General features: G+C 36.6%; 1 protein-coding gene across 5 annotated transcripts in view; it reads left to right on the top strand.

The window, feature by feature from the left end:
* The first annotated feature begins 232 nt into the window (after positions 1-232).
* The window catches only part of Pde1c (Phosphodiesterase 1c), an 83768-nt gene continuing 70416 nt past the window's right edge, over positions 233-13584 (top strand). For 2 of the 5 annotated variants that reach the window (XM_018002104.2, XM_089465458.1), the window contains exon 1: positions 233-1052. The gene's annotated coding sequence lies outside the window, so the exon portion shown is untranslated. Of the gene's footprint in view, positions 1224-13584 lie in introns of all 5 variants that reach the window. The other 3 variants (XM_089465462.1, XM_089465461.1, XM_089465460.1) reach the window with 2 other exon arrangements.

Raw genomic sequence — 13584 nt, 5'->3', positions numbered from 1 at the left:
TTTGTTTTGTTTCTTCTTATTTGTCGCGTGTAAAAGGTCTATAAATTTATTCGTTTTCCAAATTTTCCAAGTTTTTATAAAAAATTTATAGGCAAAATATTAATAATATAGACCAACTATATTTAATTTTAAATATTTAAATTTTTTATTTTTATAATTCTAAATATGCTTTTTAATTTTTTTTATATATATTTCTTTAAGTATACATTTATTGTATATGTACATATATCTGAAATCTTAAGGATGTTCGTCATTTTATACGAGTGTATAAGTTAGTGCTCAAGGCAGAGCTTTAAGCTTAATATATGCACTGCTGCAATGTGTAATGTGCTACCAGATAAAAGCTTTTTAAGCACACTTGCTATAACGGGAAATTGGCATAAGGCAAAACAGAAATGATTTGCTAAAGTCTTTTTCTAGTTGGCTCTCCCTTTTTCACTCACTCTCTCTCTCTTTCTATCCCACTCTCTTTCTCTGTCACTCTCTCGGTCAGTCGCTGGGCCGCTCTCCCCCTTCGCCTAAACTTTGGCTCTCAATGTTTATCCGCGCGCAGATTGAGAGCTTTTTGCATTTTGGACGGGTTGCTGCTGCTTGGGATGTTTATGCTCTGTGTCTGTGGTGCAATAGCGAGAGACGCGATATCTGTCGTCTCTGTGATTCTATATGGCCACAAGTGGCCCGCCGTCGACTGCTGCTGTCTGCTGCCTGCTGCCTGCTGTTGGCGTCGCCGTCGACGCCAGCGTCACAGTCGCTGTCGGTGTCGCTGTTGTCGTTGCCGTAACTCCGAAAAATCCAGTTCCAGTTTATCCCCAGCAGGCAGCATGTGCGGACGTTGTCGTCGTCGTCGTGGTTGTCATCGTTGTTGTTGTTGTTGTCGTTGTCGTTCTTGCTGTCTTCGTAGCTGGTCCATTCGCGTCGCGTCTTCCACTGTTGTGGATGCTGCAACATAAGCCGCAATCGTCGGTCAAATGAACAGATCGAAGTCGACTCACGATCGCCGAAATCGCACAATGTTATCAAATTGACTGCCAACATCTCAACATCTCAATAAAGTGTGAAATTTAAATCAAGTGAAATACAAATTGCTTGCGCATGATTTGATTTTAATTTTGTATCGAGTGTTTATCGAGTGTGCATTGTGCGCGCCTTCAACTTCTTAATTTCTTCATTTCCCATTAATCAGCCACACTTTTACCATTAAATATATGCAGGCGAAGCAATGAGTGAGCTGTTATCATTATCAGATGGCACACACCTTGTTGTTGTTGTTGTTATTGTTGTTATTATTATGCGTGTTGATTAGCTCCGCTTATCACTGGATTGTTGTCTATGGTTTCGTTTATGACACCGCGCCCATTCATTACCAGTTCCAAATTTTGTTTTTAGTGCAATATGCCAAGTCAATGCAGCTTACAAAATGAATGAATGAACACAGCAACAAGTTGCATTTATTAAAAAAGAATAATAAAAATAATAATTTTATTCTGTTTCGTTTTGCATGACAAATGTGTCATTTTATTTGGCATCATCATAAAAATGATTAGTGCACAATTTGAAAGCGATGAATCAAGTCTCATATCAAGATATTAACAGAATCTCTAATTAAATTAATGGCCCAAGCATTTACTTAAGCCACACAATGCTCATACGCCCCAGTGGTTCGTTGCTGGTTGCTCGTTGCTCATACGACGCGTTGTCTGCGCTGTCAAACCGTAACAATTACCAAACAGATTTGGCTCATTTGACGTCTTTATGTTCATCATCTGTAAATACTGCGAGGCCATCAAATCAATTTAGCACTCGGCGCTCCATCAAAAGTGTATACAAATGATTAGCATCGATTTACATTTATCTTTATGTGTATTTGCCCAGGCCGCCATGAAATCATAAAAGTTCAACAATTTCATGTAAAAACGCATAAAAACCAAATGTACGAAGCATTTCGTGTCACATGTACTGCGCATTAGGGAGGGCGGGAGGGCGGTGTGGCGGTATGGCTCACAATTTTCAAGATATTTTATCGCATAATTTGCAGCGTACGTGTTTCTATTGCCAAAAAAAAAACATATATATATATTTATGTGTGTAGATATACTGATGCTTATACATACATATGTGTATAAATTCTTATATAAATAATTTATATATTTATATACATATATTCATATATACAGTTTATATAAAACACAAATGCTTTAAATCATTCATATGAATATCTTCTTCGATATTCTGATGTGCAATAACAAGTTTATATAAATCTTTGAGCTGAGCTCAATCAAATCTTGATAGCTATACCTATTTTAATAATCTATATAATTTGTAGACACTTCACGATCTATCAAATACATTTATTCAATTTACATTTCTTTTAAAGTGTATAGATTTTATATTGAATGCATAATGCATTTGAAGGAATCAGTAACTCAGCCATAACTTCTGATACTCTACTTAATATAAAGTGTTCTAGCATGATCCACATCGTTCAGTTTGATTTGTGTAAACTGGATAGAAGTAATGTTAATAAATTTTCTACAAGCTAAACCTTTTATATATATTAAAAATATAAATATATATAATTTTAAACATTTCACAAATTTCACATTTTGAATACATTTCTGTTGCAATTATTTATGAATACTTTTTATACTCATTCACGAAAGTGAATCAGTATATTGGTTTTGTGCAATGTCCGTCTTGCTGTCCGTCCGTCTGTCCGTCTGTCCGTCCGTCCGTCTGTCCGTCTGTCCGTCTGTCCGTATGAACGCAATCTATTTCGGCGCTATTGAAGCTAGAGACTTGAAATTTGGAACACATACTCGTGTATATCTCCGATTTATAAAGTGTTAAAATTTTCCCGATCCGCCCACTAGGGGCGTGGCAAATCGGAAAATGCATTTTCCGATATACCGGAAATCATGTTTGTTGAAGAGCTAGAAAGCTGAAACTTGGTATGTAGGTCCGCGTTGACCACCCAAGATCACGAGCTATGGCGGATATATCTACGCCCATTGGGGGCGTGGCAAATCGGATAAAACTGTATCTCCTAAAGTTGTAAACCTAGAATGCTGAAATTTTGCACGTCAGCTAATGGTATGATTCTATAAAGTCTGAAGATAAATTATAAGTCTACGCCCGTTGGGGGCGTGGCAAATCGGACCTGAAGATATAGTGATTTTTTAAATTCTCCTATATTTTGGACACTATTGATGGCAGAGACCTCAAATTTTGTACATATACTCGGACTGATCACCCAAGACCAAAAAGTTTTGTCGGATATATGTCCGCCCACAGGGGGCGTGGCAAACCGCAAAAGTTTATATCTCCTAAAGTATAATAGCTAGAAGCTTCAAATTTGGATAGTTGAGTTACTGGTAGCCTCCTCTATCGATTCCCCAAAAATAATTTTTACGCCTCTTTAGGGGCGTGGCATATCGAAAAATACCCTGTAATTTTCACATTTTTTTAGGGTAAGCATTCAAACTTTGCAGTTAGGGTAACGTTATCTCTTTCTAAAAACTGACCAAAAATGAGGTGTCTACGCCCAGTTGGGGCGTGGCAAATCGGAAAAACCTGTATATTCTACAGTATTAGAACGAAACTTAACTACTAAATTGTTGATGGGATGTGAATGAGTATTCCGCAGTCGGTAACGCCCGACTGCAACGTTCTTACTTGTTTAATTACAAATTGTTATGTGTGTAGAGATATTAAATTTTACTAAATTATATTGAGAATACAATAATTTAATAGCAGCCTGAAATTTAACTACTTTGTTAGCTTACTACATAAATAGGTATATATAAATATATATACATATGTATATGTTCTAAATGTGGTCAAATGCTGCATTCCGTCGCTGACTGCGCAAATTGTTTGTATACAAAACCGAAAAAATTATTAAATTAAAATATTAAATTTTACTAAATTATATTGAGAATACAATAATTTAATAGCAGCCTGAAATTTAACTACTTTGTTAGCTTACTACATAAATAGGTATATATAAATATATATACATATGTATATGTTCTAAATGTGGTCAAATGCTGCATTCCGTCGCTGACTGCGCAAATTGTTTGTATACAAAGCCGAAAAAAATAGTTGCGCGGCAGTTTTTTTTTTTTTTTTTTTCTTTGCCATTTTATTTAATTGCAAACAAAAAAAAAATCACAAAAAATGTACCTCAAACGCTGATCAAAGCCAACTGCGCACCGGACGCACGCGTCGCAGTCAGCGTCGCGGCGCCGACGTCGCAGTCGCCGAAGTTGTCGGCGCTGTCCAAAAACATTTTGTGTCTAGCCGAAAATTCACAACATTTGCATTCAGCCACACACACCTAACGGATGCAATATCAACAAACGCGCACGCAGATACAAAGATACAAAATGTTTATTTCTATTGGCGCTGCGCACGTTTTCAGCGTTTACGTTTACATTAACCGACGTCACAAGACCAAAACCAGACAACGCTGTCGGCAAAGCAAAAAAAAAACATATCGAAAAAGATATAAAAAAATTGTTAATTGCCCGCATGGCAATTGTCAACCAGCTGCCCGCCACCCCCCTCCACACACACAACCCCCCACGCTACGCACGCTAAAGCTGAAACTCAAAACTTGAAAAAGATTTTTTGTTGTGATTGCGATTGCATTTGCAAAAATTTGTCTGTCTGCTGTCTGTCTACGACATGAATATTTGTAGCTGTTGTTATTTGCTATAGTTGTGTTTCATTTTTTTCTTTCTAATTTGGATTATTGTTAGATGCCAAGCCAGCGGCCAGCTCGAGATGCGTGTTGGGCCTCCACAGTATCATTCAACTGAGTCGATGCCGAGCTGCTGAAGTATGTCTTTTACAGTTGGCTTTTAGTTTTTTCACTCTTTTTGATCACATATGTGACTGGCTGTGACAGCTAATTGACAAGCCCGGGGGATCAATTAGACTGCGTTAGCGCACAGATTTGAAAGCAATGCAATTGCCCGATTTTGGTTACCCTTCGTGTGACTTTTAAGTCCGGCCACTTGGCACTCGAGAAATGCCAAAAATGCTTAACCTACATTTTAAAATTATGAGCCAAAAGCCGCAACACGAGACACAGCAGCAACAGCAACAAAAAAAAAAAAAAAAACTCATTAAATTTTATGCAATCCAGCTGCAAGGTAAACGCATCAAAATGGATACAAATGCAGCGTGCACAACAACAACAACAACAACAAATTATTGCATTCGCCGCACATCAATTTGCAATGTTCAGCCATAAACTGGACCTGGTTCCACCAAAAAAACATAAATAAAACACGCACATCGCTAAAAGATAACGGAAGACGTTGTTCCTCAAGTCGAACAGACGAACAGACGGACGGACGGACGAACGATCAGGCGCAGACACAGGCCATTTAATGAAATGCGCTTTAAGCCCTTTTTTGGGCTACTGCGGCAATTTCTTATTTCATTTCACCCAAACTGAGCTCCACGAATTGGTAAAGCAACTGGCCAAAAGCTGCAAAAATATAGAGAGATATATAGACATATAGATAATCCACTTATATCTATATTAGAGTAAAAGTATGCCACATCTAATTCGTCATAATTAGTCTTCATGCATTTTACATGCTTAATATTATTTTAGTAAATTTTAATTATTCAGTTATTTTGATTTATTTCGAGTTATTTTTATATATTCCAAAAATGTATCAAACGTCAATCACAATCAAACTCGTTGAAATATCTCAATCCCCGAACAGCTTATTAAAATACACTTATTTAGAGTATCAAAGTCATCGGCTTGTCATTCAGGCTATTCATCTTCCACTTTCGTTCGAGCGCCGAGCTCACAAAAATTATTTATATATTTCGTCGATAATGAAAGAAACCAGTTTCTGTGTCTTCAGATGGCACCCGAAAGAATGCCGATATGAAGAGCCTGGACCATTGCGAGTGGTCCCCTAAAAACTGTATTAAATGATGTTAACGATGCCCTTTGGGTGTTAATTACAAGTGCAATTTTATCTGAACAATCGACTGTCATTAAGTGTAGCGAAATGATCCGCCAATGTGCTAATGAAACTGACGAACCTTGAAATATCACAGCCAGCCCAGGCAAGAGATCGACATATCAACAAAATTACGAAGCTAACGCAGAATGAGCGTGGCAATTTTGAGACAGCAAATAAAGAAAAAACAACAAATTTTAAGAGAACTTTGCACAGATTCATTCATTCAATTAGCCAGAAACAACAGCTTTTTCTTTTACTATATTATAAACAGGCCGAATGTCGCCCATATATCTCTATTTATATATATATACATAGATATAAATGACTTTGTTTATAGATAAATTTAGACACGAGAGCGAGCATAAAAACAGAGAGCAAAACAATTGTGTTTCACCACAGAGATCGCAATCACATCTCAGCAAAATATTTAAATATGCAAAGTGAAGCAATGATCGAATGCCAAGCGGGGCTGGGAGGGGCCTAAGCGGAGTGCTTGAAAAACTCTCTAAAAATTTCATCTCTGGGGTTTCCTTTATATTCGCTTCGCATCCCCTTTTAGCACTGAAAATAAAGATTGACGAAGAGTATCACAGTTTTTGTGCGAGTGTATGTCACAGAATAAAACATGAACTCTTTAATATCTCTGTCTCTGTCGGACCTGAAACAGATATAGATATAAAAAATAGTAGTGGAATGGAGCACTACATGTTAGACAAAATAAAACTTAATGATACTCAATAATTAGAAACAATTTTCAGCAAATATTAAAAGTAACATAATGAAATATAATAATTTATTATTAATACATTTTCAATATTAATTTTTTTTTTTTTAATTTTTAAGTTTTTGCTACAACATTTTGCTGTATCTATTATATAATATATATGAGCTGTGTCTATAATATCTGTTCTTATTAAAATAGTCTCAATTTACCTATTATATTTCAGATAGAGACATAATGTACATTTCTTTGTTTGTCTAGATATGTTATACTCATAGCATAACTAATGTCGCTATTTATAGGATATCTCGTAGTCTCCTCTTTCTGCCAGTTACACCACTCTCGCTTATTTTAACTTTTCGCCGTGTAGATTTCGTATCTATTGTTTTGTTGCCACATCGCATTGTCTCGCGCCTTTGTCTGATATTATAGGACAGTCTGGGGGCGATGGGGGTGCTGATGAGCCATACAATAGCTGACAGCTATAAAAAATAAATGCCACTTTGAGCAGCTTGATTGAGTGACACAAAGCCAGTCCAATTGGGCAGGTGTCATCAGTACAGGTATGCACTTGCTATCAATCGACTAAACAACCTTTCTCCTCAAATTCGCTGGGAAGATATACAAATAATATAATACACATATATTTCAAATAGTTCTACATTTTTAAAACGTTGAAGACATTTAAAAATTAACTTTAAATATCTAATAAATTATTGCTCTTAATAATTACAGAATACTTCGGGAAAATCGAACCCACTCAACAGATAATTCTAACAAGTTTACGATATCTGTTTAGCAACGAATTTGATTGAGAACAAAATGCCACAATTATTTATTTATGACACATAAATATCTTTTATGTCAAATCTCGAATAAAATAATTTGTATTATTCGGGCAGGCCTTAAACGGAAATCTCTTATCTCAAATCGAACATAAGGGCGTTTAATAGGCTTTGCCGATCAGCCAGCTCCAGCCCCAGCCCCAAGACATCTCTCGGCAGTTCCATTCAATCTAATCTCTGACAGGCGAAGCTTACGGCAGCTCCCACCCTCTGCCATTTCACTTTGTGCTGCTCTTTGGCCACAAACTTGTTCAAACAGGGGCGAAACGCATTTCAGTAACACCTGTCCAAAAATATATGTATGTGTGTGTGTAATGATGGCAGGACACGACTTAAGCCCAGGTAGGCGTGAGTTGCATGACAAACTTTGATTAGCCGTTGCTCTTCCTTTGGCCAAGCTGTCGGGCCATAACGACAGCGCTTTAATGATGAATCGCTATTTAAGTTTACGAAGCAGTCGATGAATTCGCCCAGGACTAAATCAAATTCCCGCCCCCATTTGCCCATGTTAAGTGACTTAAGTGTCGTCGAGAAGTTTTGGCTCTTTGTTTTTTTTTTTTTTCTTCTCTCTTTATTTTTATATTTTTCTTTTGTTTTATTTTATGAGAAGACTTGGCACTCTTTGTTTTTTTTTATTTTTATTTTTATTTTTATTTTTATTTTATTTCTCTCTTTTTGTCGTCGGGCGCTTATCTAATCAATAATCACGAAAAATGTCAAAATAGCAAACGTGCAAAATCTGTGGGGACATTGACAGCAACAAGGACGAGCCCCAAAAGTCCCATAGCCGCAGTCCTGGTCCGGGTTACTGTAGTGAAAGCGAACGTGCTCGGCCCTTAAAAACAAAACAAACAAAGCAAAAATCTGACAAAAGTTCAATGTGTGTGTATGTGCGTGTGTGTGCGTGTGGCTGTATGTGCGTAAAACTTTTAAGCAAACAATTGCTGGCTGGCCCTCGACAGCCTAATAAAATCAACATCCACTAGAGCAGAGCCGAGCAGAGCTAGTAACACGCATTCGGAAATTGTCAATATTGATGGCTCTGCCTCCACTTGATAATGGTTTTGGTGGTTTTACACGCCACCGACATTTGATAAAGTTATTCGTGGCTCCTCTTCTGCATATTGCGAAATAGAATTTGGTTAATCAAAATTCGCATGTCTCGCTTTTGTATATGCAATGCCTCCTTTTCTCATTCGTCATTATATGCTTAATCTATTTCAGTTGAATACTATGAAATAGAACAAAAATATCAGCAAGGTCCTACTTGCTCTAGCGATGCTTTAGTATTATGATTTACTATTATTATGATGATATAATTGCCTCTACCTCTACCTTTACCTCTACCTCTACCTCTACATCTATATCTAAATCCACATCCACATCTACATCTACATCTATGTATATCTACATTTACCTCTACCTCTACCTCTACCTCTACCTCTACCTCTACCTCTTCATTTTCATCTACATCTATATGTATCTATATCATCTATATCTACATCTACATCTACATCTACATCTACCTCAATATCTGCCTCTACCTCTACATTAACAGCTTAAGGTAGAAGGGTCTATAGTTCTACATTAACCTTTACCTTCACTTTTACCTTTACCCATACCTCTACCATTTACTTTAAATCACCATATCATCAGCATAAACACAATTTATTCACATTTAAAGTATTCAATAACATTTACCAAATTAGCACAGTCGCATTTACTTGGGGCGTATTTGATTTGTCTTGAGTGATGCAAAGCTAAAGTTTCTTTTTGGCCAAATAACGCACACGTGAGTGCTTCTCAAGTCAAATAGAAACAAAAAACTTTGTCCACATTTACTTTGCATGGCCGCCTGTTAGCCAAGTCGTCCTCCGGCCCTGATGCACTGACAATATGTTTGCTTGGGCTCTCGAATTAGAGGCGCCATAAAACCCAACACAAATAGACACAAAAGGCCCGCCTGCCAAAAATCAAAAACTTTACCCAAATGCTCTATTTCTATATCACACACACGCATTACACAATTGTGTGTGTGTGTGTGTGTGAGTTTTGGTTTGCCAACTTTTTGCTGACAATTTGCAACTTTTGACGTCGCAAACGTTCCTTTCATTCATTGCTCTTTTATTATTGTTATTGTTTCTGGTATTTTTTGCTATTTTTTTGCATCCTCACAAAACGGTTTCACATTTCAGCACGCCTAGAGAACTATGCAGCATTGTTGGTTGCCTGCCAGGCGCATGACAGCCGCTCTAACGTCAAACCGACTGTAGCTGAGCCACAGCCAGAGCCCGAGCCACGGCGGCGACCAAAATGTTTTGGTAAACTCATTTTAAATTTCAGCCTTCTGCATTTGGCCCGCAAATTTGCGGCAACAAATGCGCCTACCCACACACTAAACATTTGGCCAGGCGGTTTTTCACAACTTTTTAAAGGGCAACCACTGTCTGTGTATTAATTAACCATATATGTATATATACAGATATATATTATGTATTCATATACAAATTGTTATCGTTTCACTGTTTTAGTTGGGCCTTTCAAAGAAACGCTGCATAGACACTCACATTGATTAAACTTTTAATATGAATTCAATTTTAAAAGCCTAACGGCAAATTAACTAAATTTCAGAAACTGTTGACTATATTAAAAGCTCATTAGCACTATATTAATATGTCATAAAACAACTTAACAGGCAATTTAGGCTTTCCAGAAGGAATGGAGATATAGCCGAGAGATATAGTTAATGAAAGGAATTTTATTTTATATATGCAAGATTTATGTATTTATATGTAAGGTGGATAATCAAAGAGGAGTGATATTATTTTTAAGAACTTGATTGCCACAATTATTCCATTTATTCATGCTGAACTTCTAATTTATTTCGTTAATGAAAAATTAAAAAAGGGAAGTTGATTAAAGATAATGAATTAATGGTTAGTTTGGTTCAGTTGAAAAACCTCTCTTTTTTTCGCTCATTTCCCCTCTCTCTCTCTCTCTCTCTCTGTCTTTTTTTCTCTCTCTCTCTCTCTCTCTCTCTCTATCTCTCTCTATTTCTCTCTGCTAGTCTCGCTCTCTTTCTCTCTCTCTCTCTCTCTCTCTCTCTCTCTCTCTCTCTCTCTGTCTCCGTTTCTCTGTCGCTTTCCAAGTCTCCCTCTCTTTTTCCATCTCTCTCTCACTCTCTCTCTCTCTCTCTCTCTCTCTCTCTCTCTCTCTCTCTCCCTATGTATATGGGACATGTGTAATGGTTGCCAATTTGTAATATTGCAAATTGCAGCGCATGTCGTTTGCGACAACATTGTCGCCTGCGCTGCAATGCAATGCACGAGAGAGACAGAGAGCGGAGCTTTAGCGATCGAGCTTTCGTTAAGCTTACGCTGTGCTCGCTCGTCGGAGACAGTGGGAGAAATACGCTCACTAGCATCCCGCGGTCCGAAGCTTCGCTGAGAGCGAAACATTGAAACCAAGAACACTGGAATGTGGGCGTATAAAAAGCGGCCACATTGCCAGCTCCATCTTTTTCCGGCCCACATTTTCAAGAAGATACCCTCAGCGTGGAGTGCTATCCAGCTAAAATTTTTGTTAATAATTATATATATATCTATCTTTATATATATATTTAACAAAAAGAAACATACACAAAAGATTATTGCCCTCCACAAAAGATTGGAATTTTCTGAATTTGGCCCACCGTGACCAGCTGAGCTAGTCAGTCATTGACTTTGGTGCGCGCAGCCGCACGCATTTTTATTCGTGGGAAACAACAAGTGTGCAAGCAGGCAAAAAAAGGTATTTCGATCAAAATTAATATAAATTAAAACTTAGTTTACAGAAACTAAGTTGGTTTTTTGTATTTTGCAGCCTTTAATATAACCCTAACCTCTCGGCCAGCAGAAGGCCACATGCACATATGCGCTGTGCAGAGGTTAGGGCTATATATTAAAGTAGCCCCCGAAAAAAAAAAAAGATTAGCCACCGAAGAAAAAAAAAGAGCCCCGAAAAATAGCACCCGAAATAAAATGTATAGCAGATCGCAGAACGGCGAGGGATTATTGACGACATATTAGTGAAAAGAAAAAAAATATATATATATAGACTAAAAATTACAAATCATTATATGTGCGGTTTAAAAAGAAACAAAAATTAGAGAAAGATATGTATATATATTTGCACGTGTGCGCAATGTGTATGTGAAGAAAAAAACATAAGAAAAAAAAGCTTCAAAGACAAATTTGATCAAAGTGAACGTGCAGCATAAAACTGCAAGTACACGAAAAAAAAAAAAAAGAACTTTAAATGCTTAGTGGTTAAATAAATTCTTGATTTAATAGACAATAATGAATATTATACATATATAGAATTATAGATATATATAATATATATAAAAAAAAAAGAAAAAAAAAAAAAAAAAAAAAAACCGAAAAGCATGATAGTATAATTCACCACTAAAATAATAATAATGCATTAAAATAATACACAATAGTACACACATCCTCCATATAGCAGCAGCAGCAGTCACCAAACGAAAGGCCTTTCAGCGGTGGACATACAACAAAAAGAACTGTGAGTGCTAAATTAACCCTTGTCTTCCCCTCCCTATCATGTCCCCAAAATGTATAACGAAATAAAACTAAATAAATAAATAAAGAAAAAAAAGAAAAAAATAGAAAAATAAAGAAAAAAAAAAAAAAGAAAAGAAAAAAAAAAGAAGAGAAAAAAAATTTGAATAAAGAATGAAATACAAACTAAGAAATAAAAACTATGAAATAAAAGCTATGAATTAAAACTAAATTTTTAAATTAATATATATTAACGAATACTCCCCAAATGTCTAAAATATGATTTAAACATTTTTTTAATATTTTATTGTAATATTATATTATTATATTATTATGTTATTATTACTATATTGCTAACCTTTTTATACATTTGTAATTTTTTCATATTATGTAGTTTTTTTATTTTATTATACACTCCAACTACATACCAAACACATGCACATACATAAATATAAATTAAAGAACATGAAGCGACAGTAATTAAGAGTAAATGAAAATGTAATAGTCTAGTTAGAGTAATTTAAAGAATAAATGTATCTTTTAGAATTTTTTTGAGTTTCCTTGATGGATTAATATGGTAGGCTAGAAGCATAGCGTTGGCCTAGAAGAGAGAGAGAGTCGAGGCAATCTTTATTAGGGGATCTTCATAAACAATTTAAAGCTGAAGATCATGGTTGGGTTTGGGTAAAGACAGCGAGAAGCCAACACCACCTCGGCTTCCGCGTCTTTCTAACTGTCCGTGTTTGTTTCGTTTTTCTTGTTGTCCGAATGTTTGTTTTGTACAGGAATCCTAAAAATTTTAAAGTTTGTGTGTATTGGTGAAGGTATGGCAAGACCCACCCCACCACCGACAGAGCTAAGGGAACCAGAGGATTCCGCCCGCCACTACCCGATCCACGTCTTGTGTATGTTGATGTATGTTGATGTATGTATGTATGTATACATGTATGTGAATAGCTATATGTGTATATATGTATATATGTAAACATGCGAATGCACGAAGATCGCTTTCATACTCGAGTACGCTCGTTACATAGATTTTATGGCGCCCAACGGGGGGCCTGAAATTCGAAGAGAGAAGTTAACGCCCGCTGCATTCATACATAAGATCGATACATTACATAAATTTTATGGCGCCCAACGTGGGGCACTGTGAGTTGTTACGCTTTCAGTGAACCGAAATCCAACGTGGGGCACTGTGAGTTCATTAGCTTTCAGTGAACCGAAATTGTTTGTGGGGCACTGTGAGTTCATTAGCTTTCAGTGAACCGAAATTGTTTGTGAGGCACTGTGAGTTGATACGCTTTCAGTGAACCAAAGTTTTCTTGTATGGCCACTTCTTCTATATGGAGTAGTAGTCATACAAAACACCCCCTTTTGTGAGAATATTAGTTGTCTCAGTAGCCTGTATTGCTGAAATAGACTTAGACTGGGTTGGTCTAGCTATCGCAACAGCGACTGCTGAG

The sequence above is a fragment of the Drosophila arizonae genome, chromosome 3 (assembly GCF_054131065.1).
Source record: "Drosophila arizonae isolate 15081-1271.41 chromosome 3, UAZ_ARI_1.0, whole genome shotgun sequence".
Lineage (NCBI taxonomy): Eukaryota > Metazoa > Arthropoda > Insecta > Diptera > Drosophilidae > Drosophila > Drosophila arizonae.
This window is presented reverse-complemented; position numbering and strand designations above follow the sequence as displayed.